Raw genomic sequence first — 24,237 nt, 5'->3', positions numbered from 1 at the left:
GCCCGGGGATGAAGTTGCTGTCTTCTATCCCGGAGGAGACCTGGAGGCCATCCACCAACTACACTCCTTGAGCAGCTTCTCTTGCAGGGCCGTCTCAGCTGGGCACCTTCTTGGCCACCAGAGTTTCCTGTCTGCCCAGGTTTGTTTCTGGGCTCTCTTATTCCGTTGGCCAACTTGTCTATGCCTGTGCCATGACAAAAATAGATCCTCCTAATAACTTCTACACTTGATCCTAGCCAAAAGGATAAGTTCTAATCCTGGTGGCGTTAGTCATGTCTTTAGACGTGTCCTTGTTCTTGGTGTATGGCGAGCTTTTAAGCAGAGGAGTCAGATCAGATCCGTACTATAGCCGAAGAACTCAAGCAGATGTGTGGATCATTATAGGGATGAGAGATTTCAGGCTGAGAGAGTTCCTGGGACATAATTTCCATCGTCCAGGCAAGAGATAAGGGGGTATAGATTGAGTGAATTTCAACAGTAACAATGAGAAAAGACAGAGGTTATGGATATAAGATACCCAGGAGGCAGAAGCCGGGGGAAAAGGGAAAACGAGCGAATTCCCATGTCAGTGGCTTGGCAGTCTGCGCACATTGTGGAGCCCTTCCTGAGTCAGGAAGTACCAGAGGAAGAATGGGTTTCAGGGACAGTTAAGTTTGGTTTTGCATCTGCTGATGGGGCATGTATTTAAAGCTGCTTGATGTACACAAGGATATAGACATCAGGAGTTCATGCAGAGGCCCAGACTGGCTTTGGGAAGAATCAGTCTTCAGGAGTCATTGTCATCTGTCGTCTCAGTACGAGAGAAAGCATCACCTGGGGAGGGTGGAGAAGATAAGAGCGCTGAGAGCATGGGAGGACCCTAACCTGTCAAGAGAAGTCAGAGGAGGAGGAACTGTCTAAAAAACAAACAAACAAAAAATTGATATAGAATAATCAAAAGGAAAAGCCATCTGAAACAGCTTGGGATGGCTACTGTCAGAAAACAAAAATAGAAAATGAAAAGAATTGACAGCAATGTAGAGAACCCTTGTGCTCTGTTGATGGGCATATTGAGCAGTGCAGGTACTGTTGTGTAAAAAAGTATGGGATGGATGGTTGGATAAACTAAATGTGGTATCTGCATACAATGGAACACTATTTGGCCTTAATGTGGTATTTAAGATTTTTTTTTTTTTTAATTTATTTGAGAGAGATCGAGAGAGAGAGGCAGGGAGGAGCAGAGGAAGAGGGAGAAGCAGACTCCCGCTGAGCAGGGAGCCCGATGTGGGACTTGATCCCCTCCTCGCCCCACCCCCCGCCCGCCTGCCCTGGGTCTCTGGGATCATGACCTGAGCTAAAGGCAGACGCTTAACTGACTGATCCACCCAGGCACCCCCAAAAGGAAGGAATTTTGACACATGCTACAACATGGAGGAACCTAGAAGATGTCATCCTAAGTAGAATAAGCCAGTCACAAAGGACAAATATTGTATGGTTCCATTTACATTCAGAAGGATAGAGAGTAACGTGGTTGCCAGGGTGGGGAAAAGGGAAATGGAAGTTTCTGTTTACTGTTTAATGGGTAGACTTTCAGTGTAGGATGATGAAAAAGTTCTGGAGACAGATGGTGATGATGGTTGTACCGTGATATGAATGCATTTCATGCCGCTAAACTGTACACTTAAAAATGGTTCAAATGGTGAATTTTATTTTACCACAATCGCTTCAAAGGCTCAGAGATTTCTTCAAGAATATGAAATGTGATGGACACCTCATTTGATCTTATTGGAAGGAGAACAAACAAGTGAGGGAGTATTGGGGGGATACGTTAATAGTAAGTACACAGAAAACCTAATGAACAGAAAGTAAGACATTTACCAGCTCCTTAAAAAGAGAGTTGTGTGCCGGCGCCTGGGTGGCTCAGTTGGTTGAGCATCTGATGCCTTTGGCTCAGGTCGTGATCCCAGGGTCCTGAGATGAAGCCAAGCAGGGAGCCTGCTTCTCCCTTTCCCTCTGTCTACCGCTTCCCCTGCTTGTGAGCTCTCTTGCGCTCTCTCTGTCAAATAAATAAATAAATAAACAAGTAGAGCAATCTCAGCCCCTACTGTTATCAGAGGCTGCAGTGTGTAAAATCATCATTTAGAAAAATCGCAAGCCTATGACCTACATGAAAAGGAAGAAGTCCTCAAATCTGTGGCCTGTGACTTTGAGGACCAGGAATCTGTTAGTCCTCCAAAGGTCTCGGCGTGCTCCCCCACGTCATCCTTGGACTCTCTGGTCTCAGAGTGGGCAAGCCCAGGGTCCTGCTCAACAGGGTCACCAGTCAGGAGGCTGCCGTCATTCGTCACCCCCTTGTCCTTCACCCCAAATCCCTAACCTTAGTTTCTTCTATTTGCTCCTTTTCACTGGCCGTCAAGGATTGCCAGAGAAAAAGTGGATAACCTTGTCAGTGGTCACCATTACAGATGGACCGTTTCTGATCTCTACAGGGCCCTTAACTCCGCTCAGTGTTCCTTTGGTGCCTCTGTTTCTCCTCTGTCAAATATGTATAAAATAGCGCACAGGATTGCTGTGAAAAGTCAATGAAATAACACATGTAAAACATTTGGCTTTTATATACAAATTATTCCCAAGTCTCTCTCTCCAGTTCCTGAGCTCCCTGCTTGAATTCTGAATAATTTCACGGGCTCTTCACCCTCCTCAAAATTCCATTCTGGCATCTTTGTCTTGGTGAATGACATCATTCCTGCAAGCCAGAAACATTGACCATGTACTTTACTCTCTTACTCCCTATATTCCTTTGATCCCACAGTCCCTGTCCATTCCATTTCCCCTCTGATTTGTCATTTACATCCCCCCCCCCCCCCGTCCCTGCACCAAGCCTTTGGTCTATAATTTCCACTGATCTAGGAATAGCTTTGCTTCCCGGTCCTTCCTGCCACTACTCTCTCCCGCTTCTAATACACTACCCATTTGCCCCCAATCTATCTATCTTTTTTTTTTTTAATTGGACTTCAAGTATACAGAATTGGATTTATCACAATTCTTGGTTTTTAGCGCATTGTCATCATTTGTCCACGTGTGTGGCCCTTTTAAAATGTATTCATGTTTCAGTGAAGTAATGAACAGTGGGGGGTGCCTCGATGACTTAGTCAGTGAAGTGTCTGACTCGATTTCAACTCAGGTCGTGGTCTCAGGGTTATGAGAACAAGCCCTGCATCGGGCTCCACGTGGCATGGAGCCTGCTTAAGATTCTCTCTCTCCCCTCTCCCTCTGCCCCTCCCTCCACCCTGCTCAGGTGCTAACGTGCTCTCTCTCCTTGTCTGAAAAAAGGAAAAAAAAAAGAGAGAGAGAGAGAGAAATAATAAACAACCATGATCTCATCAGCTAACCTGGGAACCATTACATTGATAACAGCGTTACAACTGATAATATAGGGACTTATAGGGTTCTTTCATTTCTTATTCCTCTACCTTCTCCCCACAGACAGAAGTCCTATCCTTAAGTTGTAGTTTACCGTTATTTTCTAAATTAGAATTATAATGCATGTATATGCGTGTGTGTGTGTGTGTGTGTGTGTGTGTATAATTTAGTTTTCCTTGTAACTATGGAAAAGTATGTAAGGCCATGTGTACTCTTGCTTTTTTCACTCCTTCATACTTATTACCTTGGCTAAAATTTTAAAAAAGATCTGACAATTCCAAGTGGCAGCTGGAACTCTCCCATGTTGCTGATGGAAATGCAAAAATGCTAGGTATCCTACTCCGAGTTAGTTACCCAGTTGAAATGAAAACTTGTATCCACACAAAACCCATATGGAAATGTTTAGAGCAGCTTTATTCACGTTCACCAGAACGAGAAATATCCTGTAATAGTTAATTTTATGTGTCAACTTGACTAGACTATGGTACCCAGCTGTCTGGTCCAACATTAGCCCAGATGTTGCCGTGGGGGTATTTGCTGTTATGATTAACATTTATAGTCCGTTGGCTCTCCATAATGGTTACTCTCAATGTGGGTGGGCCTGCTCAAATCAGTTGAAGGCCTTTAGAGCAAAAACAGGTTTCCTAAAGAAGCACTTCTACCTTGAAGCTGTAACACAGAACTCCTGCCTGAGTCCCCAGCCTGCTGGTCAACCCTACAGATTTTGGACTTAACCAGCATTCCTCCCCTCCAATCACATTCCTTAAAATGAATTCTTTCTTGTGCTAGATAGAGACAGGTACTGATGCAGGTAATAGAGATACAGATAGATATAGACGTATGTATGCTTGTATATGTATATTTGTGTATATGCATCCTATGGAATTTATTTCTCTGGAGAGCCCTGACTGACACACATCCCAAGTGTCCTTAAACTTCGGAATGGATACACAAACTGGTACATCATGCAATGGGAAAACGCTTAGGAAGAGGAATTAACTAGGCAGGCAACAATAGGAATGAACCTCCGGCATCATGCTAAATGAAATAGACCTGGTTCAAAAGGTTACATGCTATGTGACTCCATTTGTATGAAATTCTGAAAAGGGCAAAGCTGTAGGAATGGGAAGCAGATCAGTGATTTCCACAGGCTGAGAAGGGCTGGTGGAGGAATTGACCCCAAAAGGGTATAGGGAGATTTTGAGGTGTGATTGAATTGTTCTATAACTGGATTTTGTGATAGTTACAGGACTAAATTATACCTTCATAAAAATGTGCTAAAAAATGAACAGGAGGCAGTCAGGTAAAAAAAAATTATTCTAGGGCGCCTGGGTGGCTCAGTTGGTTAAGCAACTGCTTTCGGCTCAGGTCATGATCCTGGAGTCCTGCATCGGGCTCCCAGCTCCGAGGGGAGTCTGCTTCTCCTCTGACCTCCCCTTTCATGCTCTCTCAGTCTCTCTCTCAAATAAATAAAATCTTTAAAAAAAGGAAAAGCAAAAGAAAATTATTCTACTGAAAAGAAACTATATGGTAACACAAAATTGCCAACTTAAATATATTAATGATACATACGGATTGAGAATAATTCTGCAATATAGTAGCTATCTTTTACTTACTATATTTAAAATTTTAATTCCAGCATAGTTAACACAGTGTTATATTAGCTTCAGGTGTATAATATAGTAGTCGTCTTAAACATACTGTCATAAAAAAAAATACAGTAGTCATCTTAAACATGCTGTCATTAAACTTAAGATAGGCACCCTACATAAAGTTAATATGCTTTGACTTTTAATTTAAATATTGTTATTTAAGAAATCTATACAAAAAATCAATAAATCGAAACTGATGAAAAGAACAAAAACCCCATGTTGTTGTATGTGGCTATAGTTGATTTTTCACTGCTGTACAATATTTCCTTGTGTGCCCACTGCAGTTTATTCATTCTTCATGTAATAATGCATTTTATGCTATCATGTATGGTATCACTACAAATATTAAATAAAGAATGATTTAATAAAATATTTGTCCTTTTCCTGAAAATCTTTAGTTACTTCCATTGCCTATAGGATAAAACCTACGGGGACCTTTGGGGCTGCATCAATAGGATGTCCTAGGCTCTGGCTTCTGTCTGGGTTTAGCCAAAGGGGATACCAGCTAGGCTTGCCAGATAAAATACAGGAACCCCCTGTTAAATTTGAATTTTAGATAAGCAATTTAATTTTTTTTTAGCAGAAGTATTTCTTATGTAATCTGGCAACCCCTTGTACTGGCAGGAAAGGGAAGAGAGAAAGAGAATCTTATTTATTCCCCAAACTTCCCACCTGCTGGACCACTGCAGTGGGCTGGCTGTAGGCCCCACATCAGAACTTGTCTGGCAGCCGTCAACACACAGCTCACAGGTTCTAGGAACTGGTCCTTCCTCTTGTTCTGTCAGGCCTAAAAGTGGTAGTTAATAGCTTCCAGCTATTATTAGTAGCAGGATACTGTACCAACTTCTTATTGCCGTTACTAAGTCCTGCCCACACTTTTGGAAATAGATCTGATTCAATTCTTTTCAACTCTCTACTTTTGGTGCGCTGTCCATGCCCTGCTGGATATCGACAAGCCTGGACATGGCTCTTTGAGACAGAATGCACAGCTCCTTGCCCTCTTTTTTGGTACTCCCCCAGCAATTTATGTCTACCCATGGAAGTCCTGGAAGGACCAGAGTGTGGGACCCTCTCTCTGGCCCAACACACCAGATCCAGTCAAGCCCCTCTGGTTCTTTCCGCTAGTTGGTCACTGTTCTCTCCTCCCGGGTGGGATCTCCTACCTTGCTTTCCTCTCTGCACCTTGGGTATGAGCTCTGTGCTCTGAGCTCTCTAGGCCCCAGGTCTCTGAGACTTCAAGAAACCTTTACTCTCTGAATAAACCCAGATCTTGTGATGGAAAGGTGGTGGCTTTCAAGGTCACTGTTTTAGTTAAATGTTTGAAAAATCCACTCAGCCCTGTGAACTTCTAGGACCTTCTAGGCCTTCTGTGCCAGACCCTGACATTCTACCCGGTGAGATGAGAAATGTTACTGTCTTTCTGGATGAGGGCTACAGGGCAGTGAGAAGATGTCAGCATAGAATAAAGCCTCAGTTACCTCCAGGTGTTATGCCACGGTGAGGTATCTAGTAAGTGAGAGTTCAGTGCCATCGTGCTTAGGAAAGATTTAAAAAGAGTTAACAATATAGGTGCCTGGCTGGCTCAGCCCATGGAGCGCGCTACTCTTGATCTCAGGGTTGTGGGTTTGAGCCCCGTGTTGGGTGTAGAGATCACTTAAAAATAAAATCGTAGGGGGCACCTGGGTGGCCCAGTGGGTTAAGCCTCTGCCTTCAGCTCAGGTCACGATCTCAGGGTCCTGGGATCGAGCCCCACATCAGGCTCTCTGCTCAGCAGGGAGCCTGCTTCCCCCACCCCTCCCCACCGCCTACCTCTCTGCCTACTTGTGATCTCTCTCTCTGTCAAATAAATAAATAAAATCTTTAAAAAAAAATAAAAAATAAAATCGTAGGGCTGCCTGGGTGGCTCAGTCGGTTAAGTGGCTACTCAGGTCATGATCCCAGGGTGCTGGGATCCAAGCCCCGTATCAGGATCCCAGCTCAGCGGGGAGCCTGTTTCTCCCTCTCCCACTGCCTGCTGCTCTACTTGTGCTGTCTGTCTCTGTATCTTTATGTCAAATAAATAAATAAATTTTAAAAATTAAAAAAATAAAACCTTTAAAAAAATTAATAATACCAGTCATTATCCCTTATTAAATGTTCCATCTGGGCCGAGCACTGTGCACACACCATCAGTCGTCAACACGCCTGCAAGACTGTGAAGCATTGGGAGCCTGGGTGGCTCAGTGGGTTAAAGCCTCTGCCTTGGGCTCAGGTCATGATCCCAGGGTCCTGGGATCGAGCCCGCATCGAGCCTGAGCCCCGCATCTAGTTCTCTGCTTGGCAGGGAGCCTGCTTCCCTTCCTCTCTCTCTCTGCCTGCCTCTCTGCCTACTTGTGATCTCTGTCAAATAAATAAATAAAATCTTCAAAAAAAAAAAAAAAGACTGTGAAGAGTCACAGCTCCCACCATCCTACCCTGCGCTCTGGGACGCCAGGCTGGGAGTCCGCAAGCTACAAGTCTCCTTTGTCAGAGGAAGTTTGGAAGGTGAAGGAAGAGACTGTCCCTTCTGAAATCTGTTTACTGCTTCCCCTGGAGCAGCAGATGGTTCCAGTTTCCAACTTCTTTCTTCATTCCCGGCACAGCCAGGGGGCATGGGCGGGGTGGGGGAAGTGGGGGGAGAGGCGGGAGGTGGGGTGGGGCATAAGGAGGGTGGAGGCCTGCGCTCCACCCGTCTGTGCCCAGCTCCAGGAGACCCCTCCTCCAGGATCCCGAGAAGGGGCTGGGAGCCCCTTCCTCTAAATTTGTAGGTTCGGTTCCTGTGATGGATTGTTACACCGGTGACCCCCCGATGGATCTTGCCTCCTGATATCCAGGCCCTGGAGTGGTCCCCTTGGGCAGGACACGGCTAGATCAGGCGATCTGCTTTGGCCAATGGGAGCGACAGGAATCAGAGGCTGGAGGAGCATCTGTGCTCTGAGATGTCTTCTCTCCGGACTGTTGGACTGGGGGGAGCAGGCTACCCCTCACCTGTCCCAGCCGACCTTCCTGTGGAGGACTGCAGCATGAATGAGTCTCGGTGAGACCAGCAGAACTGCCTAGCCAACCAGACAACCCCGAGAACGGTAAGTCTCTCAGCTTTGGGGAGGTTTCTTGAGCAGTAATTGGGACCTGAAGCAGTTCTGGTCATCCCAGCCTCTTCCCTCCACCACATGGCTGCTTCCTGCTTCTCTGTGACCTCAAAACACCCGATCTGTTCTCTCAGGCCTCCGACACACGCTTCACAATTTCCCTGTGTTCTCTGTGTGAACGCAACCAGCGTAATTTTTGTTTTCCCGCCTGGACCCCAATTGACACAAGTGCTACTATATCCATTCTACAGATGAGAAAACTGAGGTTCGGAGAAATTAAGAAACATGCCAAAGGTCACTGCTCACAAGGGCCCCAGGCTGACTCTGCAGCCCTTGCTGTACTTCACAGTAACACTATTAATCTACAGCAATAGATAATTGTACTGTACCATAAATGGGTTTTTCTAGATGATTATGAGGACGATTATTTGAAGTTGATGTCACCGCAAGAAGGGCTTTTGTTCAAGATCCAGAAGGCTCCAGCTCCTGAGCCAGCAGAGGGAGCTCTGTCCCTAAGGACTCAGCCAGAGGCTGGCTGACCCAGAGGGGAAAAAAGATGACAATTCCCGTGTCACAAGATGACAATGGTCACAAGATTTGGAGGAGCACCTCATCATTGGAGACTGTAGGCTCCTCGAGGCAAAAGGGAAAACAAGCAATGTAACAGTTGTTAGACCCGCAAGAACAATTTAATGTGTGTGTCCCTTTAAATTGTCAAAATATGGGACCGGAGCTGCCCTGTGTGAAAAGGAGGGTCCTCCGAGAGAAGGAGCTCAAAGTCCCTCCTGTCCTCCTCCCACCTTGTGCCGGATTCCACTCCAGGGTTAAGAGGAGTTTCTCTGGGGTCAACCACATTTCCCAGTGACAGAGGAACTGAGTAAAAAGGACCTTGTCTCCATCCCCATGTGGTTCTTTCCTGAGTCCCTTCCTGTACAGTAGTAACAGGAGGAACAAAGGAACGGACTGGTCCCTCCCGGGAGAGCTTCTGGCTGTCCTGCTTCTCCTCCCTGCTCCCTCGGCTCCCAGAGCTGCACCAGCCCTGCCCTTGCTCTAGAGGTCTTCTCACTCCCGCTCTCTGCATGATCCCTGATGACGATGGGTCTCTGTGAAACCAGCTCTTCCTCCCAGCACAGCAGCAAAACCTGAGACTCCGGTCTGAGCTCTGGGGTGGTAAATAAATACTAGACCTCAAAGCTTGTAAGCAGCTCTCACAGCCCAACCAAGGTAGGGAAAAGGGGGCAGCAAGGAGGCAGCTCCCCCATACCTCCTCTCCCTGCACCGGGGCTTACAGCGAGCAACCACGGATCCCATGGCCTCCCAGCTGCCTCCAATTTGGGAACTAGGGCTTGGTAGAAGTATTAAGCCCAAGATTGAATTTGGGCATTCTTGACCTCCCCTAGCCAAAATGCCATTTTAAAACGTGATGTAGTAGGTAACACAAACTAAGGAAATTTATCTTCTCATAATTCTGGAGGCTCTAAGTACGAGACCAAGGTATTTTCAGGATTGGTTTCTTCTGAACCTCTCTCCTTGGCTTGCAGATAGCTTTTCCCTGTGTTTCCACGTGGTCTTTCCCTGTGTGTACCTCTGTACCAATCTCCTCTCTCCTAAGGATATCACGGCCTACCCTAATGACCTCATATAACTTAATCAGCTCTTTAAAAATCCTCTCTTCAAAGCCAGTCACATTCTAAGGTACTGGGGCTGAGGACTTCTACTATGTTTTTTGTGGAAGGGACACAATTCAGCCCTTAACAATCAGAATGACAATATATTCCATGTATGACAAATAAAAGGAAATCCACATCCCAACACAATGTAGTGAAACGGCTGAATGTCAAAGACAAGGAGAAGGTCTTAAAAGCAACCAGAGAGAAAAGCCACACCTGGCTAAACTGTAGGATGGCTCCCCATCAGGCATTCCAAGATCCAGCTTCCAAATGAGCTCAGCCCCTGGCCGGTCTCTCAAGAGGACTTGTCCTGAGGTTTGCCTTCTCTGAATTCATGCAGCATTCCAAGCCTGTAATGTGGCCTTCCTATCCACCCGCAGCCGAGGGGGGCTGGCAAGGCCACCAGACCTTAAATCTGTCCCCACACGCACCAAACGTTAAAAAGCCATTTAGGTTACAACACCACCTTAAAATCAGACGTGTGTAGGGGTAGCTAAAGTGGGCAAAAGGGGTCTGGATGGTTGTCGGTGTGGGAGATGGGATCAGTCGGATTTCTGGCCCGGAAAAAAGAAAGGTGGCATAGACAGGATATAGTTCACATTGTTGCCAAAGGTCCTAAAGGCAGGTGTCTGTGGTGTGGGAAAAGTCTTCCCTGACACCCCTGTCTCTAGTGCTCATGGTCACCAGTGCCTGAGGCCTGGCATCTTACAATTTAATTTGTCGGGGGGCGGGGGGTTGGTCTACTCCTTAACCCCTGTGCTGGGCAAGCTCTCGAGAGATGATTGGTGAACCAGCTGATGGGTTCCCTTGGAGAATCTTTGTCTGCCAGAGCCTACAGTGGGCTCTGACCTGCTTGGGGTCGGGGGGGATTTAGAACCGAGCTGTCCTTCCACTGCTGTAGCCGCTGCCTCCACCACCGTCCCCTCCTGTGTGGCAAGTGGCCTCCACCTCCCCCACTGACCTTCATTTCAGTGCATTCTCCACATCGCAGTCAAATGATCTTTTTGAAAAGACGGGAATCAGACTACATCACCGTTTTGCTTAACATCTTCTGCAGCATTGAGAATGAAATCCAGACTCTCGGCTGTGGTCTGTGAGATCCTGCAAGACAACGGAGCCCACCGGTAGAGTTTCTTCTCTTTCTCTTCCTCACCATGATCTAGTCATCTGGACTTTTCTCAGCTCATCAAACATAGACAGCTCTTTCCCACCCCAGGGCCTTTGCCCCTGTTCTTCCTTTTTTGCTGAGAATGGTCTTTCCCAGCTCTTCTTGGTGCCAGGCCCCTGGCATCTATCAAATCCCAGCCCATATCTCCCCTCCCTCACCTCCGATGGGAAGTGGATTCCCCTAGTTACTATTTCACCCCTATTTGTTTCCTTCTTGGTGGCAATCATAAGTTCTCTTAGTTTTGTTTGCTTGCTTATTTATGTCTGTCTCCCTACCGAGAATCTGATAGGACAAGGACCCAACTCGTCTTTTGCCCATTGTATCTCTAGCCCCCAGCACCGCGCTGGTGTCATCAGTGGGCTTCACACGCTGGGTGCTGTCCAGCTGGGGTCCCTGGACCCTTTAGCAGAATGCTTACACTCCAAGGGAACCCAAAGCCCAACAGAATCACAAGGTCTGCACCTCGGGCCCAGTCCAGCTCAGTTCCCAACCACCCAGGCTACTCTGAAAATGTAAATTGACCCCATGAGCCAAAAATAGTTGAAATGCAGAGCTAGCAACAGTTTACCTCCATAAATTCGACTCCCTGTTGCTCGTGGTATTAACTCGGTTTCAGGCAATTAAGACTTGGCACACTTCAAAATACCTCTGAACAGCAGGACACTGATTGAATTCGAGGTGCCAGGAAGCCAAATGGAAAAATAATAGTAAAACCACTGGTCCTTTTACATTGTAGTTAAAAGCTTGAACAAACAACTATTACACCTCCTTTCATGTTCTCTTCTGTTCCAAATTAATCCGGAAGAAGCAGAGTAACTTACACTGTTTTTAACCTGCCCCATTAGGCATGTCCAGGCTGGTCCACAGTGCTCTCAATGTGACGTTCCATTTTGTCATTCAGAAGCACTGTTGTCACACAATGTGGGTCAAGTTTATAAGACCTGTAAGTTTTAGGGCGCCTGGGTGGCTTGGTTGGTTGGGCAACTACCTTCAGCTCGGGTCATGATCCCAGGGTCCTGGGACGGAGCCCCACATCTGGCTCCTTGCTCAGCGGAGAGCCTGCTTCTCCTTCTGCCTCTCCCTGCTACTCCGCCTGCTTGTGCTGTCAATTAAATAAATAAAAATTCTTAAAAAAAAAAAAAGACCTATAAGTGTTGAAAACCTGTAAATGTTTGATTATTCAAATGACTTTCTGCATGTATTTTCAAACAAATACTATAATTGTTTAAATTGTATACATGTTTATAATTCTATAATTGAGATGTTTTTCCTTTGGTCATATAAATAATGGTACACCCATTCAGTGAAATGTTACCTGGTTATTTAAAAAGAATGTGGGAAATCTATACACGTTAATATGGAAGCATGCCCAAGATTATTAAGTGAAAACAGCAAGTTGCAGAACAGTAAATATCGTATCTATGTGTGCATGAATATGTAAATATGTTTTCTTGCAAGCATAGACTATTTCCAGAAGGAGACCCTAAGCCATCGCTGGAAGTAGAATGATGAGAATCATTAACCTATGTCAGGCGCTTGCCCTGAGCCAGCCATGGCACCAGGCATTTCCCATATGCCTGCATTTAGTCCCCACAATGACCCTGAGAGCAGGGACTTAACTATTATCCCTCCTTTACAGATGAGGAAACTGGGTCAGGAGAAGTAAAGTAACTTAACTTCAGCGTCCTATATTATTTGAGGGTTTGTTTTTTTTTTAACCTTAAATTTGCATGATTACTTTTCCATCATAAAAAACAAACTCAGGAATCATTTAAAATCTTTCCCTCTTGGATTCTGAGACCAAGAGAGGCAGTGAAAATGCTCAGGCCCAACAAGTTCTATTGTGCCAGCATAATACATAAAATACCATAATAAATAAAAACCCAGATTGTGTTGCTTCTAGCTTGTGCCCTTTTTCTGGCAGGCTTGTAGGGAGAAGGTGGTGAGGAGCTGCTGGAATCCTCAGCAGAATTCTGTAGAAGTAGGAGCCTGGGAAAGGCAGGGGGAGGCCCTTCTGATTTTGGATGAGCTGATCCCACGGGTCACCATGGTGACATTAAGGGAGGCCTCCGGACTGAAGGGCAGCACCGTCCCCCAAGGAGCCTAAACAATTCAACATTAGCCACCAGCTGCAACCTTTCATCCAGCACTACCTGGATAGAACCCATTATTATTAAACACCCCTTACGATGCCTCCCACTCACACTTCATTCCACACCCACGACAACCCGGAGGTCCGTTATGCCCACTTTAACAGCAAAGAATCTGGCACTTGGTGCAATTCAATAATTTGCAGGAAAACTGCAAGGTTGGGACTTGAAGGTGGTCTGTCTGACTCCCTGTTGACTCCCACACTGGGGTTCCCATGGGTGAGCTGCTGGCAGCCAGGTCTCCTATGTTCAGCCCTCCCTTCCTAAGCGCCTTCCCCCAAATTGTGTAGGATACCAAAAAAAAAAGGTGCAAGGCTCCCGCCTCATGAGCCAGTCTGTCTGTCCCCGAGTCTCCACACTGGAGCAAAGTGACTAAAGTAGCATCTGCTCTCAGATCGCCCTGTTGCCACCTGCCTGACGACCTCCCAAACTGCCCCATTCTGCCGCCCACCAAACCTGAATTCCAACACTTCGCCCAACCGCATTCTGGAGATGGTGCTCAGAAACTCCACTGCCTGGCCTCTGGGAGAATGAGATTCTCAGAAGAGCCCATCAGGCTCTGAATCTCACGCTCCAGAAATCTGACGTCTTGAAGACAAAGTCCTGGGGCAAGTCCTAAAGGACTTTCTAATGCTAAAAACAGTGGTGATGGGCAAAGGTAGGTAGACCCCGCCAGTCTCCTTGCACTTGAATAGGGGGCTGCCTGGAGTCCAGTGCACACCCAAGCGCATGAGCACACACACACACACACACACACTATTTTATTTATTAATTTATTTTTATTTTTTAAAAGGTTTATTTTTTTGTCAGAGAGAGAGAGAGAGAGCACAAGCAGGGGGAACCAGGCTCCCCAGTGAGCAAGGGGCCCAATGTGGGACTCGATCCAGGGACTCTGGGCTCACAACCTGAGCGGAAGGCAGGCATCCAACTGACTGAGCCACACAGACATCCCTACACCCTGTTTTCGCCCTCTGGGTCTTGGCTTGCTCTCCCACCCGCCTTCACACCACTGACTGGACGCTGAGCTTGGAGAGCACAGCCTCTACCTCAAGCCAGGCTAATGCTTTCCCACCGCTAGGGTTTACTGCCCATCACAGGGTTCCTAGCCTATGACGTTGAAATGTGGCTCCCGCTTTGGACTGCAAGTCTCACACTGGGGACCAGGTTGCTCAGGGTCTTGCCGGAGGCCCGGAATGCCATGGGTGCTGGGAGCAGGTAGGGCGCCCCGTCCAGCAGAGGTGCTCTCAGCCTCCAGGCGGCCTCTCTGCAGTGTCATGGCAAGCTTCCCGCCGGGCAGATTCATTACATAATGCCAGGGCTGGTATGTTTGCCGCTTATCCAAGGTGCATCTGCAAGAAGCTGTAATTGAAATAGCTTCCAGGATGGAAAAATCACTTCTAGAATTTAATTTCCAAGCTTGTGGCCCGGATCGTTGCTGATTACAGGAAATGGTTGGAGCGCTAATGTTCCCTGTGCTGAGTCCAGATGGGTGTGTTTACTAGGCTGAGAAACGTTAATCCTGTCTTTGGCCCCAGAAACGTCTGGCATTCACTTTGGAGGAGAAGAGAAAAATAGGGTCAGTACCGCCAGCCGCCTCCCTTCTACTTCTCTTAAAGAAGGTTTATTCGAAACAAATCAAGGGGGGGCTGGTCTGCCAGTTTGAACCTGGAGCTGCTGGGGGGACGTTGTTGCTCAGGACTCAGTGTGCAGCTGTTACTGATTTTCAAAGTGCGGAAGGAGAATTTTGAAGAGTAGGTCCCCCGGCCGATGTCGAGAGGGCTGAATGATGACAGAAGGTGCGCCCCGGGAGAGCGGAGCAGAGACCAGAATCTGCTCTCCATCGTGGGGTGTCATCAGCAAGACTGTGCATGTGGTCAAATGATGACACGACAAATACTAGCTCCACGTCGACTGAGCCCTGGGCTTTTGCCAAACATTATGCTAGAAACTTCACATTCTCTCTGTCACGTGATCCAACAACTCTCTGAGACAGAGCCCAATTTTATCCCCACTTACAGTTGAGGAAACTAAGTTTCAGAGGGTGATTTGTCCAAAGTGGTGCTTGGCAAACACTTTCACAACTTGAAACAATTTTTAAAACCCCCGATGGCCACAGCGCCGCCAGCCCTGCGTCCGGCTGGCCGCCCCTCCTCTGTGTAGTGAGAATTCAAGTTCCTCCAGCTGGCGGGTCAGCAGGGGCTCCCCAGGCAATGGAGAAGCAGGTGTCCTGTTGGCCCCTAGCGAACATTCTTGCACACAGCACTCGAGACAACGTAGACGACAGATTCATTAACTCAATGAGTGACCAGCCACCTGCCTGCCCAGTCCAAGCCCTCTGAGAGTCTGTCTTTGGGTGTAAGGGCAGCAAGCAATGAGGGAAGGGAGTAGAGCTTGTTGAAGCCCCGTGGGTCACTCTGGCCTGGAGAGATTTCTGGGCCTCCCAAGCTCCCATGAATGCTAAGCAGACAGCAAGGAAGGGAGGAGTCCCTCTTTGCCAATCAGGAATGCCTCCAGATGCTGGTGCCAGAGAGACCGTGGAACCCCCCTGTGGCCCCTGAGCTCAGCCGTGTGACTCAGCCCCACAGCCCCTGCCTTGTGTCACTGTTTGCGGAGCACTGTAATTAGTTAATGAAGTAGCTAAATAATATTTCTCTAGTCATTCAACCACCCCATCCTCAGGGTGGTAATTGTATTTGAGGTTATTTAAAAACATTGTTGTATCCAAATAGAGTTTACATCAGCAGACAGCGTGATTAGTAATCCTGCTATCCATGGTGTGTCTAAAGGGTGCTATAAACTGCCCGGTGAGTCGTGCAGAAATGGCTGCCCCGAGGAGTTCCTCTCCCCCACCCCAGCGGGGCTCTGCTCCCTGAGAGGGGAAGCAGCAAAAGCAAACCGTGGCCAGAATCCAATTACCCTTGTTTTAGAACAGACTGTTTCAGGGGACGTCTCCGTTAATTTCATCCTCATCTTTAGACATGAACCAACTCTTCCTTATCTTTGCAAGAAAATGTTCTGACACAGACCTTGGTCTGCCTTCCTTTACCACCTTTTTTGGAAATACGAGTGATACAGTTAAAAGCATGGGCGTGGCTTGCTAAGCATCTCTAAGCCTCCACGTTTTTGTCTGTAAAATGGGGATTTCAGTGTTTCTCGTGTGTCAGGCACGGTTCCAAGTGTTTTGCACGAAATTATTTCACATGGTCCTCAGGATAACTCTGAAATATTATTAGGTACTGTAACTAGGTATTATTATTATCCCCACTTTTCACGGCAGGAAACCCAGTCACGGAGAGGGTCACTAACTTCTCTAAAGATCACTTCCCTACAACTAATGGAGCCAGGATCCAAACACAACAGACTTATTCTAGAACCTATGGAGTAACCACTCTGCTCTTCTGCCTTTTTTTTTTTTTTTACAAGATTGTGAGGATTCAGTGAGATTTGTTAAAGAAATATTTACTGTGTGCCAAGTACTGTTCTAGGTGTGAGAGTTAAGGATAAACCCTTGCCCTCATGGATCTCACATCCTAGTATGGAAAGATTCTCCACATAAACGTTACTGCAACCCCCAGGACAAAGCCAGCTGTTGGGGCTTTAGAAGTTTCTGTGGGGGTGCCTGGGTGGCTCAGTGGGTTAAAGCCTCTGCCTTCGGCTCGGGTCATGATCCCGGGGTCCTGGGATTGAGCCCCGCATCGGGCTCTCTGCTCAGCACGGAGCCTGCCTCCCCCTCTCTCTCTGCCTGCCTCTCTGCCTACTTGTGATCTCTGTCTGTCAAATAAATAAATAAAATTTTGAAAAAAAAAAAGTTTCTGTGTATTTTAGTTACTTACGTACACATCATGATACTGCTATCAGATTATAAATTCCCTGAAGACAAATTAATTTCTGCTTCTTTTCTATATGTCTTCCAACTCCTACTCCTTACACATAGTAGGGAGCCAGTAAACATTTTTTTTTTTTAGATTTTTTTAAATTTATTTATTTGACAGAGATCACAGGTAGGCAGAGAAGCAGTCAGAGAGAGAGGGAAGCAGGCTCCCCACTGAGCAGAGAGCCCGACTCGGGGCTCGATCCCAGGATCCTGGGATCGTGACCTGAGCCGAAGGCAGAGGCTTAACCCACTGAGCCACCCAGGCGCCCCGGGAGTCAGTAAACATTTACTGAGTAAGCAAACCTATTGATCCTATACATACATGAAAGAATTGCAAAAAAGGCTTTCTCCATGTATTACTGCGAAAGTTCTCAATGTAAAGTCAGTCTGTAAGTGAGAAGTATATCTGCAATGTCGAATTGCGTATCCATGTCGATTGCTAAGAGGTTCAAATGAGATGTGTACGAAAAGTTCTTTGAAAACTGTAATGCATCAAAAATAGGTAATGAGGGGCGCCTGGGTGGCTCGGTGGGTTAAGCCTCTGCCTTCGGCTCAGGTCATGATCTCAGGGTCCTGGGATCGAGCCCTGCATCGGGCTCTCTGCTCAGCAGGTAGCCTGCTTCCCCCCCACCCTCTCTGCCTGCCTCTGTGCCTACTTGTGACCTCTCCCTGTGTCAAATAAATAAATAAAACCTTTAAAAAAATAGGTAATGAGTTATTGGTATATGTAATACAGAGAGAGAGAGAAAGACAGAGAGAGACTTCTATGCTTCTAGTGGAGTGGATGCTAATCCCAGGGCATAAACTGCCCCTCGTATGAGGATGGGAACCCACCAACCCGCACAAGGCAGCCGTGAGTAAATAGTATTCGCACACAAGCCAACACAAGGAAATTTTCTTGTAAAGAAGCAAAAAGGTATATTAGCTGTCTTTTGTTGCGTATTTCCCCAAAATTTAATGGCTCAAAACAAGAGCAAACATTTATGATTTCACCACAGTTTCTGTGCATTAGGAATTTGGGAACAATTTAGCTGGATGGTTTTGGCTCAGTGTTTCCCGCTGTCAAGATGTCAGCCAGGTCTGCAGTCATTGGAAGGCTTGGCTGGGGTGAGAGGAGCCACTTCGCAGGTGACTCACTCTCCAGGTGGTGCGGGTCCTGGCTGGGGGCTCGGCTGCTCCCCACATGGGCCTCTCTACAAGGCTGTCCGAGTGTCTTCAAACGTGGCAACTGGTTTCTCCCAGTGGGAGCGAATTCAAGAGGCCAAGGCAGAATCTACCATGTCTTTTACGTTCTGTCTTGGAAGTCACACACCCTCTCTTCTGTAGTACCCTATTGGTCACATGACCCCGCCTGATGCCTTGGGGGAGGGGACTGAATTCGGCAAACCAGGAGGCGCTGACCGGGGGCCATCTTGGAAGCTGGCTCCAGGAAGTGGACCTGGGGCTCTGAAATCATGAACAGTGGCCACAGCGGGTCCCTTAGAGGTAAGAGCTGAAGAGCATCCTGGAGCCAAGCCATTTCTGGGTACTTGAGTGGCAGACATCCCTGTCTTTTTGTTGTCCCCTCTTCTTGTCACCCAGCTCCATCCTTCCTATCTTCTGCCAGCCCCTTCCATATTTCTCACTCTCCATTCCTAAAAGGAGGGCCTGATGGGTCAGTTCCTCTTTTCCCCAGGTCATCACAGGTTCCCTGACAGCCTGCGAGTTAGCTTCTGGGGATCCATCCTAGCCCAGACGTTTGGGGGAGTCAAGCAAGGTTCACGCAATCCAAAACATGGACACCTTAGCACAGTGGTCAGGACAGTCTCACTAACATGTCCCAGTGGGGGGTGGGGAGGGATGGGACAGAGCTCAAGAAGTATGTCTGCTCAGCATGGCTGTGGCTCACCAGGCACAGTGCCAGACAGAGGGGGCCACAGGTGGGGAGAAGGAAGAAAATGGTGGACAAAGAAGTTGATCCCTCACCTCTCTATTTAAGATGCCCATAACCAAATAATTATAATTTGTTTATAGTAAGACAATACTGGAAGTTCCCTGGAGCAGGCGGGGTGGCGGGAGGGGGGGGGTGGGGGAGAATTCTTTTTTTTTTTTTTTTTTAAGATTTATTTACTTATTTTAGAGAGAAAGAGAAAAAGCCCAAGTGGGGGGAAGGGCAGAGGGAGAGAATCTCAAGCAGACTCCCCGCTGAGCCCAGAGCCTGAGGCTGGGCTCGATCTCCTAACCCTTGAGATCCTGACCTGAGCCGAAGCCAAAAGATGGGCCACCCTTGGGGAAGCATCCCCTTGGGGAAGACGTCTTAAGAAGACCCCTGCCAGGGTCCTGAAGGGTGAGATGGAGAGGATCCAGATGAAAAGAAGCAGGGATGGCATTTCCAGCAGGAAGGAGCCACAGAAATGATTTGGGGGAAGGTGGGACTCTGTAGTGGGACTGGAAGGCAGGGTGGATGGGAGCAAAGCTGGCGAGGTTGGTGACACTGTGACAGAATGAGGACTGTGGGTATCTTGCCCCCCCCCCACCCTCTGCCGCCAACAGCAACCCTAGAGGGGGGTCAGGTCTAAGGCTTCCTGTGAAGATCTGTAGAAACATGCAAGCATCCTCCCCTCCAGGGTCTAGTTCATGAGGAGCTGTGTAGGACTTGAGGAAAGCGGTAGTCTCCCTTAAAAGAGACCCTCGTGCTTCTGAAGAACTAATGGCTTCTCCCTCTAATGACTAGCTCCCTGTAACAGCAATCCCTCCAAATATGATTCCGCAGGCATCCAAATTAAGCAAGGCTTTATTCAGCACCAAGAAGGCCACATCTGCATAATGAAAAGATTTCATCAGAAGCCCGAGAAGTCTCCCGGTGGGCTCCTCATCAAATAATTCCTCATCCTCCTGCCAACAACCTCCCAACCAATTCAGGAAATAATGTCTGGAGAAGAAATCCCTTGGAGCAGTTCAGGCCCTGGCAAGAAGCCGCTTAGAGCAGATTCGAGAATCATACCAAGTGAGCCCACTGCAGGTACGTGAGTTCCAGATTTTACTATTTCAATGTCCTAGGGCCGATTTTATGTCTCACAGACCACGTTTGGAGCGTGACTTCAGAAGCAAAAGCAAGCTCCTGGACTTTCACTCAGAGAAATGTGTTGTGTTGGTGAAGCCCAGCCTTGGGTCCCTTGGGTCGGGGGACCATTCTATTACAGAAGTTCCTGGAAACTGCATGGCTTGGGGTTAAGCCCCTGCCCCCTGCAGCCAGCCTGCCTGGGTTTATATCCTAGCTCTGACACTTTCTACTGTGTGACCTTGGCTAAGTCACTTGGCCTCTCTGCACCTCTGTTTCTCATTTGTGAAGAGGGATTGTCTTAGTCTGTTCAAGCTGTTGTAACAAAATAGCACACCGGCTAGCCTATAATCAACAGAAATTTATTGGTCATCGTTCTGGAGGCCAGAAGTCCCAGATCAAGTTGCCTCTGTGGTCTCATTCTGGTGGAAGCTCTCTTCCCAGTTCACAGCCAATGCCTTCTTGCTGGAAGAGAGCTGGGGATCTCTCTGGAGCCTTTTTTATTAGAAGGCACCCTCATGAATTAATCACATCCCAAAGGCCCTGTCTACTATTACCATCACCTTCGGGGGTTAGGATATCAACATGGGAATTTTGAGGGGGACATAAGATTTCAGACAGCCCATAGCAGGGATGAGGACACTAACACTTCCTTTTCAGGGTTCTTGTGAGGCTTAAGTCAATTATCCTCATAGAAGATCGGGAGTGCCTGGCACATAGAAAGCTTCATGTGTTTGCCACTATTATTATTCTAGTGCAGATTAACTCATCCGCAACTCTTCTCCCATTAAGCTGCAACTGTAACAAATTGTCACTTGCAGTTAGCTGTTCTGGCCATAATAAACGGCACCGATCATCTGGCTATGATCATGGAAGAGAGCCTCCAGTCACCAAGCTCTGTGGCTTATTATTCCCAAGTACACTTTGAAGCTATCCACTTTTCTCCAGTATAGATAGTAATTACGCAGCAGGCTCTGGACCCAGAGTGCCGAAGTCCAAATCCTGGCTGGGGGACCTAGGGCAAGTTTCTTAACCTCTCTGAGTCTTAGTGTTATCTGTAAAATAATAATAATGATACCTACTTGACAGGGGTTTGCGAGGATTGAATGATCGTGCAGGGGTGCTTGGTCACACATTCAGCCAGACCTTATTTTCATGACCATGATCCCCATTCTACAACCTCTCTCACTTCAGTGTCCGTTAGCCTCTCAACTAGTCTCCTGACCTCCAATCTTCCTACAAGACATTCTCCACACAGCAGCCCAGTGATTTCCTAAAAACTCTGATCTGATCATGTCACTGCTTTGCTTAAAATTCCTGTTGCCCTTGGAATAAGGTCACGCAGCCCAAGAGAGGCCTCCCTGGCCCTTCATGATCCGGCCCAGCCTCCTTCATCAGCCAGAGCCCTGCTCCCCAGGGCAGCCACCACACAGGCCTCATCTCACATCATGAAGTTTCCCCAGCGCAGGCCTTCCCCCCTGCCCAACGCCCCCCACACCCACACCGTTGCCGCTCAGCTAACCCGCTCCTACTCACCCAGCCAAGGGCAGCTTGCCGCTGGCTTCCTCGGAGACGCCTTCTCCTTCTTCTGGACAAGGAGGACTGTTCCTTCTTGGTGCTAACCGTTGTGATGAAATTATTTGCATCGTTTTAATGCTCGCATAGGAACTTGGTCTGGAGTTTGTGTGGTTCACGAAACAATCCCCAGAGCTTGATGTAATGCCTGCCCTACAGTAGCCACTCAGTAAATGTTTAAAGAATTGTGAATGATTGAACGGATAAATGAAACAGATGTGGCCTTCCACCCTCAGGACCCAGCCCGAGTCTGCAGGTGCCACTCGGCAGAGCCCTGCTGCACTTTGTCCTCCCTTGCTCTGGGGGGGGGCAGGGGCAATGGGACACGTTGTTGGGAACCTGGCAGGCTGAGGACAGCCTGCCCCGTGCCAGCAGATCAGAGCAGGAAGGCCCTGTTAAAGGCTGGTCATCCTCCTGCGTCACAACCCCCTCCCAGCCTTTGCTAATACTTCCAGTGATTGGGAGCTCACTCCTAATTGTTAGCAAGTTCTTCCCCATTTTGACCTTAACTCTGTTTCCTAAAATGTTCCCACCCTTTTGTTTTTTTAAAGATATTATTTATTTCTTTGACAGAGAGCACAAGCAGGGGGAGCAGCAGGCAGAGGGAGGGGGAGAAGCAGGCTCCCTACTAAGCAGGGAGCCCCATTTGGGGAGGGATCCCCTTACTCTGGGATCGTGACCTGAGCTGAAGGCAGACACTTAACAAACTGAGCCATTAAGCACCCCCCTTTTTTTGAGAGAGAGAGAGAGTGTGTGTGTGTGTGAGTATGAGCAGGGGCGGGAGGGGGAGAGGGAGAGGGAGAGAATCCCAAACAGACTCCACACTGAGTGCAGAGCCCAACTGGGGTTCGATCCCATTACCCTGAGATCCTGACCTGAGCTGAAATCAAGAGTTGGAAGCTTAACTGACTGAGCCTCCCAGACGCCTCCATTTGTGCGATTTTTATTTCCATCTGTGACTTTTGTATTTTCTGATGTTTATAGAGTGTATATAAATTGCTTTTATAATTAAAGAGAAAACAATGCATTTAAAAAATTTTTGGCTGTAAAGCCTAGTTCTGCCCCATATATATATATATATATATACACACACACACACACACACACACACATATATATATTATATATATATGATATTATACATTTTTATATTTATATTAATAAGAAACCCTTTATATTTTATGTTAACAAGAAACGTTTATATATTTATATTAACAAGAAACCTACTCGCTGACCTCCTGTCCCCCATGAGACTGGTGACGGGAGCCAGCAGACGCACAGTCTGGCTTCCCTTGCCCTAGGACCTGCCTGCTGTTTGCTCCGCGGCTGCCATTAACTAGCAAATGCTTTTTTCACCTTTCAAGCGCACTTTTACCAGCCAAGAGCTGAGGCCCTGTGGTACTGTATGGACCCCCAGGGGGCCACCAGGCCTTCCCAGAGGGCCTTCCTCACCAGTTCCCAAGACCATCTTGGCTTCTTACAGCCAATCAACTGTATGGCATAGCTTCATGGGTGACCCACAGGATATGAGTAAAATTACTCCAGGGCACAGAGGGATTCTGGCAAATCAAAACAGGTTTTTCCTCCAGTACAAGTGGGTTAACCTCTGTCCTATGCCTATAAGAACAACCCTAAAGTATGCAGAGAAAGACCAGGTTAAGGCTTGTTGGGTCCAAAGTTTCATTTCCACAAGACTTAAAATTTAAAACATGTTTCTAAACAAGGATGTATAAATACATGTACTTAAAGATTACTCACATTAAAAAAAATTCAAACAGTAAAGGGAATAGTGCTAATTACTCCTCTCAGTTTCCCAAGAATAGGGTTCTTTTTGATAGTGAAAAGTGATAAAACTAAACCAGCTTGGTCTGTCAGGGTGAACAGCTGCTGCCCAGTACAAGAATGGGATCTTTAAACACAAATAACAACAACAAAGAAAGAAAGAAAGATTCATTAAACTAAGGAAGCTGAGCTTCCAGAGGGATCGAAGGAAAGAAAGAAAAAGGGTTCTTCCAATTTCACAACTCATTTTCTAGAAAACGGAGGCGGGTTCACAGAAACGCTCTCAGAGGTTTGTTTGCCACAGCCTTGGAAAGGGGAAGAAAAACAAGTATTCGAGCACAGGGTCAGCAAGAGAGCCTGTGTCCAGCAGCCAAGAAGTGACACAGAAACACCAAAGTCGGGAAAAGCTACAGAACTTTCTCGGATCACCCAGACACTCAGAGAAGGCAGGGTGACCTGTGGCTGATTATGTTCCCTTCCTATTCAGTCCCTAACACGTAATAGTAGGTGGTCAGTTAATAGGACAGTCCTGGTTCAAGACCAAGGAAAGATCTGATAAGGACGCAGTGATAATAACGTGCCCCATTTTACAGTAAGCGGTGTTACCTGATGTTATTTCCTTTCCATCTTGTCTCTGGGCAACAAGACTACGGATGTCCCATTTTCTGGTTTTTGGCATTGTCTGAATTGTTTATGAGTATGTGTTTTGAAATGGAAAGAAACCAAATGATTTCCACATTGGGGAAAAAAGTGATTCTTACAACCGTCGTTGCCAATTTCTTGTCCGCTTTTGGAACAAGGTAGGGAATTAATCCCG

General features: G+C 47.2%; 1 long non-coding RNA gene across 1 annotated transcript; it reads right to left on the bottom strand.

Annotated features, from left to right (window-relative positions):
• Nucleotides 1-1,665: 1,665 nt before the first annotated feature.
• LOC308354697 lies at nt 1,666-21,769 on the bottom strand. Its single transcript, XR_013967899.1, has 3 exons — nt 21,600-21,769; nt 10,793-10,932; nt 1,666-2,035 (listed from the first exon to the last, which is right to left on the bottom strand). It is a non-coding gene; the product is annotated as an uncharacterized lncRNA (long non-coding RNA).
• Nucleotides 21,770-24,237: the final 2,468 nt, after the last annotated feature.

Source organism: Martes martes (genome assembly GCF_963455335.1).
Source record: "Martes martes genome assembly, chromosome: 14".
Taxonomy (NCBI): domain Eukaryota; kingdom Metazoa; phylum Chordata; class Mammalia; order Carnivora; family Mustelidae; genus Martes; species Martes martes.
The sequence above is the reverse complement of the archived record's forward strand: the minus strand, read 5'-3'. Positions and strand labels throughout refer to the sequence as shown.